Genomic DNA, 12,834 nt, shown 5'->3' on the forward strand with positions numbered 1-12,834 from the left:
AACGAGTTTCCGTAAACTTTAATGATGTAATACGACATCTGTCCCTCACATTAAGCTATGGAATGGCCTCAGATGACTTTGTCACCCAAACTGACGTGAAAAAAGCGCGAGGCGCCGAAAAGCGCGCTGTTTGCATCCCTGTGTGATACTATAAAGTATTGGTATATTATTCAAACAGAGTACGAACATAAATGTAGGCTATTCTACCTGGAGTAGATATTTATGTTAAAACAATGTCAATGCTCGATGATGCATTTGGAGCTCACCTTTCTTTAAAAAAAACTGAGTGAGCAACTGCTTGCCCTCATTTGCCTTTCTCTCTTTAATCTTCTTTTCTTTTCGTTTTTGAGCCCCTTATTTTCCTTTCTTAAGGAAAAACATGACTCTTCCCCTGTCTTCCTAGTTCCTATCACAGCTCACTCCAGCTCCTCCTGTCTCTCATCAACTGATTCACCGCGGGTCCGTAGCAGAAGCACCTGACCTGCGAGTCGTACCATTTACATTCATTCGAGAGGGGTGGTGGGGCCCCGCACAGCATGAAAATGACTTTTTTATACCAAACCAGTGCCTAACTACAAGTTTAGTTTTGCACAGGAACTTTTTTATTTGTACATAAATGCTATACAAATGTTAGTGCATGTATATGTATGTATAGAAAACTGACTTCTAAGGGCCCCCCCCTGCCTCGGGCCCTGGGAACTCGGTACCCTTTATCCCCCCAGTCCGACGCCCCTGGTTTTGGGTGTACGCCAGGTGTACGCTGGAAATTTGGTGTACGCACTTTTGATAAATGAGGGCCATTGAGAATAATGTGTTTGAATTTTAAAGACGTAGCGCTGCGCGTCCGGTGTGCGACCCCCTTTAGATGAGCTTGAAGTGTCAATTTACTGGAGATCTGAATATATCAGCATCCATGGAGTAACGTTTGATGACCAGCTGACCTTCACAGATCACATTTCAAAGACAGCTCGATCATGCAGGTTTGCACTGCACAACATCAGGAAGATCAGGCCTTTCCTAACTGAGCATGCAACACAACTTATCGTCCAGGCCCTGGTCATCTCTAGGCTTGACTACTGCAATGCCCTTCTGGCTGGACTCCCAGCATGTGCGACCAAACCCCTACAGATGATCCAGAATGCTGCAGCTCGTCTTGTCTTCAACGAGCCCAAGAGGGCCCACGTCACTCCTCTGTTCATCTCTCTGCACTGGCTACCTCTCGCTGCTCGCATCAAGTTCAAGGCACTGACGCTTGCTTACAGAACTATCACAGGCTCAGCTCCCTCCTACTTTCACTCACTCCTACGAGTCTACATCCCTACCAGACACCTACGATCGGTCAACGAGCGACGTCTCGTGGTTCCATCACAGAAAGCCACAAAATCACTTTCCAGAACATTCTCATTCACAGTTCCATGCTGGTGGAACGCTCTCCCCACCCTCATCCGGAATGCAGAATCCCTGACAACATTCAAAAAACAGCTGAAAACCAATCTCTTCCGTGAGCACTTAACCTTATAGAAAAAAAAAAAAAATTCCTTTCCCTTCGAAACACCACTTATCAGGCTTATGCTACTCTGAATAATACCTGAACTTCGTATTTTGAGCACTTCCTGCGTTGTTGTTGCTCTTGCCTCTTTATGATGACTCGCTGAATTTAGTCCTAATTTGTAAGTCGCCTTGGATAAAGGCGTCTGCTAAATGACTAAATGTAAATGTAAATCAGCATAATAAATGAGGTGAAAACAGGAACTATTGTTGTGAAATGGGTAGAACTATTTACTATTTAGTACAGCAGTTATCAGTTTAGAAGTATACATGTGAGTTAAATATGGGACAATGGCCTTCATCATCACAGTATGCTAATGTATGCAGGGAATCGCCATTATGCAGATTGAGGACCAATGTGTCTCTTACACATCTAACACACATCTGTGCCATTTGCTTCACAGGACACACACTTATGCACACTACATACTACTGATCTAGTGGTTTCTAACATGTTTTGTCTCATCTGACAGCTTAGAAACTGAATAGAATTGTGCTGAACTTAATTAAGATATCCTAATGTAAAATCTAGAAACTGAAACATAAATAACTTTAAATGGATCAGATTATTTATATTGGAGTCAGATAACTAACTAAGAACTAACTGCTCATTTTCCTTCAACTGCTTTTTGATCCTATTATTGGTTCAAAATAGCACTTCAGGACTTATACAATAGTGTTCAGCAGCTGTTAAAGAGTTGATCAGCTTTTTTCGAAGGCTTGATTATGTTTATGTGGTGCAGTCTAACATGTGTTCATGCTTCTTTAAAAAAATATATTTTTATATATATATAAGAAGCCTCTCCCTCAGAAACACACGACGGGCTCTGATTGGTCAGCTTGGCCCAGTGTGTTGTGATTCGCTAAGCGCCTAGTTCACGCTGTCCGGAAGCGTCACGCCCGTTACCATAACAGCAGTTGCATGTGCTCCGGTATTGCCTCATCAATTTGAGCCCGAATCAGATTTAGAGAAGATTAGCGGAGGAATCAAACAAAACTTGTGCACGAACGGCTGTTACAGGACGTTTCAGAAAGGTATGTTTTTTTTGTAGATGTCTCATACTGTTTTATATACGCTGTTATTTGTAAATGCTAAGTTACTGCAAATGCTAATGCTAAAAGTTACTGTTTATGTTAAAACACGCAAAAAGTTCATACAATCGTTCTAACTCATAATATTACAATCCTCGAAGGGATTCTTTTATCATCACTCACTCACACACACACACACACACACACACACACACTCTCTCTTTCTCTCTCTCTCTCTCTATTGAAATTCAATTCAATAAAGCTTTATTGGCATGACAAAAATACATTTGTATTGCCAAAGCATGAAAACAACATATAAAATGATTTTGAACATTTAGTACAGAAAATAATAATAATAATAATAATAATAAAATAAAAACTACCACTGGGTGGTAGTGGCGCAGTGGATAAGACACATGCCTTTGGTGTGAGAGACCCGGGTTCGAATCCACTGTGAGACACCAATGTGTCCCTGAGCAAGACACTTAACCCCTAGTTGCTCCAGAGGCGTGCGACCTCTGACATATATAGCAATTGTAAGTCGCTTTGGATAAAAAGCGTCAGCTAAATGAATAAATGTAATGTAAATGTAAAAATAATAAATAAAAATAGTAAAACAGTTTATGAACATTTCAAAATTCTGTGAACAACTTAGAATTCAGTGTGTTTGTTTTGTGTGTGTGTGTGTGTGTGTGTGTGTGTGTGAGCGCCAGTGGAAGTAACGAATTACAACTACTCACGTTACTGTAATTAAGTCGTTTTTTTGGGTACTTGTACTTTTTTTAGTATATTTTTAAATCTGTAATTTTACTTGTACTCAAGTACATATTAAGCTAAGTAATCTACTTCGCTACTTGTAAAATCACATTTCGTTACTGAGTACAATTTGAATTGATATTCAAATCTTTGAATGGCATTTCAATCAGGGTATCTTCCGTCCATTTCATTTCCTATTTGAAATGAAATAAGCAGAAACGAGAAACGGCGCCTTTATTCGTTTTTTCGTTTTTTCCAAAAAACGAAAAAACGAGATTTCGGCTTGATTTTTCGTTTTTTAGTTCACAGGCAAAAAACGAATAAATTACTTCAAAATTCGTTTTACACATGTGGACGGTCATGAGGCGCCCCTGTCAGCCGATTGGTCAAGAAAATCTGATCATGTGACGTCATCGGTAGTTCCCGAGGTTTATTCAACAAAGTAATAGTCCTATGGCTCTGCCTCTGCGTACCGCATATTAAACTGTTCAGGGCAGGTCCTGGGCTTACTTATGTGCAACTTAACGCGTTTCAGAGAAATAATTATATATCAGAAATATTAATTAATCTGCACCCAGACGGTTTTATTAGCTGTGCGGAGTTAATCTGTGTGGTGCTGCGCTAGACAGCGCAGCGGGTGAAGCACAATGTTCAGTAAAGTGTAGCATAATATGCAGCAGTCATAACTCTTCTTTTAGACAATATACGCTCAGTTTTGGACAAGGGGTGGCTATTGCAAATACTGCAATGCAAAACTGCTGATGGTGGTGGGTACCGCGATGATGGTAAATAAAATTGTACTGTAGGCTAACTGTAGCCGCGAGAGTGAGACAGGGAGATGATTGACAGGACGATAGCGGAGGAAAAAGCGCAAGATTTTGTTAGTAAAGAAATATTTATTTGTTTAATATAAAAGTGAGTTTGTCTTTGAAAACAACAACAAAACGGTGAAATAACAGTGTGATCACAAAACTGAGCGTTCGTTTTAAAGGGAAATTCCCAAATATATTTTATTTATTTGTTAGCCTATAATGCTGTTGTTTTATGCTACAAGTTTAATACTATGCGGATGCGGGAGTTAAAACTGTGCTGGGCTATGTTGGTGACTAGAGCTGTAGCGGTGCGTCGATGACGTCGACGCGTCGACGCCAAAATTACGTCGACGTCATATTTTTTGCGTCGACGCTTCTTTATTTATTATCTATTTATTTTTTTGCACCATTCCCAGAGGTACAGCTCGCCACACACACACGTCTCCTTTCTCTGCAGAATGCCACAAATCCGCTCAACCAATCACAGCGCACCATTCCACGCATTGTAAACAGTAACGGTGGCGCTCTGACACCCGGCATCCGAGTTTTCCTTATCTACTTTGCACTTTTTGATCAACAAACAAACAAAAAAAATAATACATTGATGAACCTGTGGTGGATTCTGCCGTAGGGAAGAAACGTAAGCCATCGAAATCTAATCATTTACGTGAGGAGATTAAGAAGATGAGGCACGCGGGAGGAAGAGAAATGCCGACTGATGCTTGTTCTCACACGACAGCGTCAAACTTCTGTCGAATGCTGACACGTTAACCCCAGGGGATCTTTTAAAAAACGTTCAATTCTTGTACTCAAAGTCAACGAAAACCGAGCAGGACCTAAGCCATTTTACAGCTGATCGCCGTCAAAAAAGAAGGTCGCCGTCGTTCAGAAGGTATTTCTAGCGATGGCTGATTGAATGTAGCCTATGTTTAGTCCAGATTAGTATTGACCGAGTTCAGAGGCTGTCACATGTGGATCAACTTACTTTGTTGTGTATTTTCAACAGTTTCAATGTGAAAATTAACTTTTATATTGATTCAATGGATTAATTGCATGAAAAAAAAAAGGATTTATCACATTTATACTATATTATTCAGAAGTAAACATTGTAGCTGACAGTGTGTTTATGTCAGAATGTTTATTTTTAAACCACAACCTTCTAAGTGCTTCTTTTACCAATATATTTAACATATCTTTTGCATTTCTCATCCAAACAACGTCAAACTTGGCACTGCACTTACTCGTGCCCAGACAGCTGTCGAGTTTGAAATCCATCGGAGTAACGGCTCGACAGAGATATGCGAATAACAGACAGGATAAATAATTCCAATTAGTCGTTAGATTAGTCGACTAATCGATAAAATAATCGCCCGACTAATCGTTTAATTAATAATCGTTTACCCCAGCCCTATTGGTGACCCAGTGTAATTGTAGCCTACAGCGTAAAATACAACCACAAACACACGTAATATGTATGCATAGCCAAAACACAACACGAGTTTGTTTAAACTTGATTTTTATTACCACCCATATTTTTTTTTCTTCCGGACTCCACGCCAGAGGTCCCCCTCAGCACCCCTAACCCTTATGTTGCGGGTCAATTTGAACCGTTTAGGGTGCTTTCACATCTGTAGTTCCGTTCATTCCGGACCAAGGGAGAAAATTATACTTTGTAGCATTTTTCAGGCGTTTTGGTTCCTTTTCACACCATTGCTCTGGTCCGAATCAGTTAATGAAACGAACCAAAATGCAGTCACGTGACAACATCCACATCACTCGTTGGCCTTGAACATATTTCTGCAATTCGATTGTCAGAATTAACGTGCGGGCAGCTGGTTTAGTCCAAAAATGCGCGGTTCTTTGGCAGTTGGGTCTGTTCGAGGTCGGATCACTTTCTCACCACAAACGAACCGTTCGCTCCTGAGTTCGTTTGAAAGCGTATTGTTTGGTCCGCTTTTGGTGCACGCACCCGAGTGCGATTGCTGCATTCAAACCTGCCCAAACGAACCGCACCAAGGGGGAAAACGAACTAGTGCGATTCAGAAGCAGGTGTGAAAGAACCCTTTCTAGTTGTTGGAAATACTGGTTAACCTATGGTTTTTTCTTGATATTTTGTGACTTTTTCTCATTTATCATGACGAACATGCAAAGTTTCAACATGCTGATGTGTTTTGACATAGCCTATACAAACAAAATTACTAGGCTATAGTAGGTTACGTTCCTGATGTTCACGGGATCAATTTGACCCAAACATTTTAACGCTCTAATGCAACTGTAGGCTACTGACCCAAAATAATAAAATTGCTTGGTTATATATATATATATATTTTTTTTTTTTACAACCTTATGAAGCTAAAATTTGCTTTTCCACTTATTGACAAAATGTTTTGTCAGCCACAAATGGTAAAAATGAGCCATCATTTATTGTTTCAATCTACCTGAAATAATATTAAACCTTTGTTTGTTGGTATTTTGTGACTTTTTTTCATTTATCATCATGATCATGCATGCAAAGTTGCTGATGATAACATGCTTGATAACAAATAAGCTCTCATTTCTATATTCAAGATATCTGAAATACCTAGCTTTTAACCTTTTATGATTTTCAAAGGCAGCTTTACAGAGCCAATAAATAAATAAAAAACATTTATTTGATGCATGTTTTTGTTATGTTTTGTTTCTCACTCCCATATGAGTGAATTAGGGATGGGCATTCGATTAAATTTTATTAGTCGATCGTCGGGAGAATTAACGATCGACTATCGATTAATCATTAATATTTTTATATTGAAATTTATTATTTCTTTAACTTTTTTATAAATTAAAAATGCAATGAAAATACAAAAATACAGTTTGTTTGTCCTCGATGAGATCTTTATTACAAGAAGATCAACTTGTGGCAGTGAAACTGGACGTTCGGTAGACTTGAAGATTCCTGCGGTGCTCTAAACCAGCGGAACCTGCAGCTGCGAGCCGGCGTTCTTAAACAGAGACCCATGGCCACTTCATCCGTTTTCTGTGATCGGATAGCTATCCGGTCGTGAAAAGACCAAATCTAAATGCCCTCCGAAACGCATTCGAGACGGATTTAAATCCGATCGCTCAAACCACTTTATACTTTATATCTGAGACGCATTCCAGACGAAACTGGACAAGAGTAAATGCATCTGGTTGTTGAAACCACATATGTAAATTTGACTTATCCCAAAAATGATAAGAAATAAACGTGTGAGAGCGTGTTATAGGCTATATGTCATGTTATATCCAGATATGACGACGCTACTTCAACACGCATCACCACAGATGAGCATCTATTCATCAAGCTAACGTGCAAACTATCGCAAATCAAAGTGAAAGTCATTCATCAACACACAATCATCTTCATTAAAAGTAAAGAACCGAAATGATCTTACCAGGGCTGTTGCCGCCCGCAATATCTTGTTGCGGTCTTTGATTTAGAAATTTTCGCTGATGATCAATAAAATGCAGCTCATATCAGTTGCATTCGATGACGTGCAACAATTTAAATATGCATATAGCGCGGGAATTCAAGATCGGATTTATATCCGTTTTGCAAAAACACATTTATGTGACCAGGTGTAAATGGAATCGTTTTGATAAATCAGATAGCTATCCGATCTGAGAAAACGCATGAAGTTCCCATAGAACTTCTGCACAAGTCTACTGATTTCTGTTGAGAAAGATAAGCATGTTGACATGATCTGGGATCAGACGCGACCGCAACCTGGTGACAGCCAGTCCAGCCGCCGAAAACACCCGCTCTGAGCAGCCCGGTCTCACCCCAAAACGTCATATACTGACGCGTCTTGACCATGCGTCAACATACGACGAAAAGGGTACCCCTTTAACGTCAATATGAGACGCAGACAGAAGCGCACCAGCAGCGCCTCCTAGCGGTACCCTAACGCATACCTAAACCTACCCATTACCCGAATCGTCACACATGGACGTTATGGGGGTACCCTTTTCGTCGTATGTTGACGCATGGTCAAGACGCGTCAGTATATGACGTTTTGGGGTGAGACTGTCAAGCCGGGGCAGCCGGGGACTGACGTTGCCGGGATGCACAGGTACCTCCGCGCTAAAATTAATTCCATTGCTTCAAGACACACTACGCAACGCAACCTGCATTAGTTTAATCGATAACAAATAAACGTGATCGACGAAATTCTTAACGATCAATTATCGATCGTCGATTAATCATGCCCATCCCTAGAGTGAATAATGAGCTTTCCCACAATTTTGCTTAGTGTGGCACAAGACTTTGGCATAGACAGCAGGAAAAATGAGCTCCCAAAGACTGACATTTAAATAAGTAATTTCACATGTTTTGATGATACTGATAAGAAGATGTTTCCGAGTTAGAGGATGCTTCAGAGATTGAGGAAAATGTTGTTGAAGATACAGAAAATGAATGAAACTAGGGAAACTAGGGAACTATGTCTATAGGAAACTAAAGGGAAAGTTAACTTAGGAAAAGTAAACATTATTTTCATTATACAGGCAGCTACATCAGTTATGATGTTATAGGCATAAAATGTATAAGAAAAAAATTAAAACGTAAAAAAAAATTATTCAAAAAAAGTCAGTAGGCCTATAGCCTTCTGTTTATAAAAAGAAAACGGTTTTAAAAATGGTTAAAAAACAATTTGACCAATTTGTCAATTTGACCCGCTCCGTAAGTAGCCTACACGGAAATCGAACAGTGCACGAGGGTACGTTCAGCATATAGCGCCTATTTTAGATTTTTTTTTTATGTTTGACAACATCTTCCTCCACTCTTTGAACAATTTTAATTAACATTAGCCTATTCGTTATTAACAAAGCTAATAAGACGGATGAGATAACACAAGTAAATGAAAGACATATGGATTAACCTTTCAAACGAATGCGGTTCATTGTTATTTTTTAATGAAAACACAACAACAATAAAATAGTAGGCTACAATAAAAAAACTCCTGCATAGTTTTAAACTTGAATTAACAAAACGATTAAGACGGAATAACAACAGCATTATAGGCTAACAAATAAATAAAATATATTTGGAAATTTCCCTTTAAAACGAACGCTCAGTTTTGTGATCACACTGTTATTTCACCGTTTTGTTGTTGTTTTCAAAGACAAACTCACTTATATTAAACAAATAAATATTTCTTTACTAACAAAATCTTGCGCTTTTTCCTCCGCTATCGTCCTGTCAATCATCTCCCTGTCTCACTCTCGCGGCTACAGTTAGCCTACAGTACAATTTTATTTACCATCATCGCGGTACCCACCACCATCAGCAGTTTTGCATTACAGTATTTGCAATAGCCACCCCTTGTCCAAAACTGAGCGTATTGTCTAAAAGAAGAGTTATGACTGCTGCGTATGCACTTGACTGAACATTGCTTCACCCGCTGCGCTGCCTAGCGCAGCACCAGACAGATTTAGGCTAATAAAACCGTCTGGGTGCAGATTAATATTTAATATTTCTGATATATAAATATTTATCTGAAACGTGTTAAGTTGCACATAAGTAAGCCCAGGACCTGCCCTGAACTAGGGATCGACCGATATGGATTTTTTAGTGCCGATGCCGATACCGATTTTTTTTCATCAGCCTTAGCCGATGACCGATACGGGCTGCCGATTTTCTTGGGCCGATATTTGGAGCCGATACTGCTTTTGCTCACTCAATTTACATCATAAAAATGACACAATGATGATAACAAATGTTACAAGTCTCAATTTAAAATAAGGAACATTTATTGAACTTATAAAAGGAACATTTATTGAACTTCATCCATTAATTAAACAGGTATTTATGAATGAGACTGAATTAATTCGTTTTAAACGTGTTTGAATTAATGATTCAATTTTTTTTAATATAAATAGACTGGAACATGTTATTCTGTGTAGTTGTCTGATATATGTAATTGTGATCACCATTTTAAACAAAACAAAAACGATTTTAAACCAAATAGATTCTCAGTTTATTATGAATTAGGGACTGTTCACATATCGCGTCTAAAAACGTGTGGTAAGCACAGCCGCGACGCTTTCTCCTTTCTACAAGCGCTTGCACTCCCGTGGCGTCTGTCGTTGCTATGCAACTATGAACTGCACTCTACTCATGATGACGAGGAAGTAAGGATTAATTTATTTCAAGCCCTTTACGACTAACGTCACATATATTTATGGAGATGAAAAATAAAAACCTGCCCTGTCCAGCTTTGATCAGCTGTTCGGCCGAGCTTTCGATGTTGTCATGGAAAGGTCAGTTGTTTTTTTTGTCACATAACCTGCGTGCGCTTGCGGCATTCTGAAAAGTTTAAATGTTTTCAACTTTTCATCTCACCACGGCATATGAGCGCCGGGACAAACGAGCGCGCTGCATCGCATGCGTGTCGCAACCGCGTCGATTCTTTTACCTCAGGGAGTGTTCTGACTGAGTTCGACCACCTCGCTGAATAAAACTCCCACAAATATCACGGAATCACGAACCAACGTCGGCATTATTTAATCCTATGACCAGTGTTTGTAACAGCTGCCGTATGCATATGGATAGCCTCAAACTTAGCTATTTGCAGCTCCCTAAATACAATGACAAGCATATATTCGGCATTCGCGTTTTCCATTTGGACCAAACTTGCTTAGCTATAGTTGCACACACATATAGAGCAACGTGTTTCCACTTTCAAAGTGTATGGCAATATTTCAGCTAAGTCAAACAGTTAAAAGATGCTTTGAAAGTTTAAAACTTAACGTTGTTTTGAAGAGGCTTCCAGCACTCAGCTAGTGTGGGAGGGGCAGTGCATGGGCTGCACGTGCAGCGTCTCCAGCAACACAAAGCTGCCTGCGGACGCCTGTCTGTAAATAATGCCGGGAAAAAACTATCGGCGAACGCAGCAGCCGCGTATCGGCCGATGCCGATACACGTCAAACCCGCAAATATCGGCCCGATATATCGGCTGACCGATATATCGGTCGATCACTACCCTGAACAGTTTAATATGCATGCGGTACGCAGACTCATAGGACTATTATTTTGTTGAATAAACCTGGGAAACTACCGATGACGTCACATGCTTAGATTTTCTTGACCAATCGGCTGACAGGGGCGCCTCAAGACCGTCCACATGTGCAAAACGAACTTTGAAGTCATTTATTCGTTTTTTGCCGGTGAACTAAAAAACGAAAAATCAAGCCGAAATCTCGTTTTTTCGTTTTTTGGAAAAAACGAAAAAACGAATAAAGGCGCCGTTTCTCATTTCTGGAGCTCAGAGTGATTAATGGCTGGACTGAAAGTTTGGAACAACAAACTACATAGTAGTACTGTCAAAATATCTATATTTTGATACATCAATACTGAAATATCTGTCAATACTCATTTTGGCCTATACACCAATACGATACCAGCTGCGTGTTCTCATTCTCTCATCTCAACGACAGCGAGTTTGACACACCCGCCTCCCCTCAGCGCGGGATTGCAGGTAGGCCTATTACGCATAATTTTATTAATACCTGCAAGTTTCTATGGCATATTTTAATGGCAAATGTCACGAACAATATTATAACGCGAGGGCACATTCATGTAATCGCAGAAAACTGGACGCGAGCTCTCAAATGTAGGCTACGAATGAACTGGACTCGGATATTGAGTGTGCGCTCTCGGACTGTGTGTCATATCATGTGTAATCGCGAATCTCTCCAAGTGGTTCTCACTGCAGACTCAAATGACGTCCAGCTCCAATCTCTCCATGCTCTTGAATTAAACGCTGTCAAAAGTTATGAAAAATCTAGTCTTTTTGCAAATTAAATTCAGTTTGAATTGAAATCAAGCTTCCTCGTGCTGTGTGTGAGCTATTGCAACAGTTCACGTTACCCTATTGTAAAGACAAATACACTGAGTGAGTAAATATTAGATTATTGTAATGGTTATTGATCAATGTTTAAATATGTAAACAAAAGCCTGAATTAAAATCTCTCCTTATAAAGTGGACGTGTCTCTTCAGAAGACTTGAATTAAACTTTTCCATTCAAATACATTACTGTTACAATGAGTGTTGTGCTTTTCAATGCTTGAAAATCATGATTGCCTTGACAAAATGGATGGACAAAAATGTAGATATTTAAATATTTAGTATGTAGTAGTTTTCCCGATGGTATTAAAAATTATAGGCTAGGCCTACTGAATATTGACATATTTCAAGGTGTCATATTGAAGTTAGAAATTCCAGTATCCACTAATTAATGTCCTTCGACAATAAGGTAAAAATGTGTTAAAAGTAGCTATTTTCTACATAAATCTATGATTTGGTTGTATATTTTTATTGGTAATGCATTAACTATCGCCAGCTAAAAAGTAATTAGTAACTAGTACTCCGAGTAGTTTTTGAGAAGAGTAATTTGTACTTTTACTTAATTACTTTTTTGACACCAGTACTTTTACTTGTAATTGAGTATTATTTCAGCAATGTAACGGTACTTGTACTTGAGTACAAATTTTCAGTACTCTTTCCACCTCTGGTGAGCGCATCATTGATTGGTCGTCAACTCTCTCTTTTTGTGACAGGCATCGATGTATCTTGCCGCTAGTGTGATACAATCTCTTTTTTCACCTAATAGGTGTTGAAATTGTGTTTTGTTGTTCAATTTTAGGAAGTTAGGGCAAAGTTTTTCA

Source organism: Leuciscus leuciscus, assembly GCF_965113295.1.
Source record: "Leuciscus leuciscus genome assembly, chromosome: 1".
NCBI classification, from domain to species: Eukaryota; Metazoa; Chordata; class Actinopteri; order Cypriniformes; family Leuciscidae; genus Leuciscus; species Leuciscus leuciscus.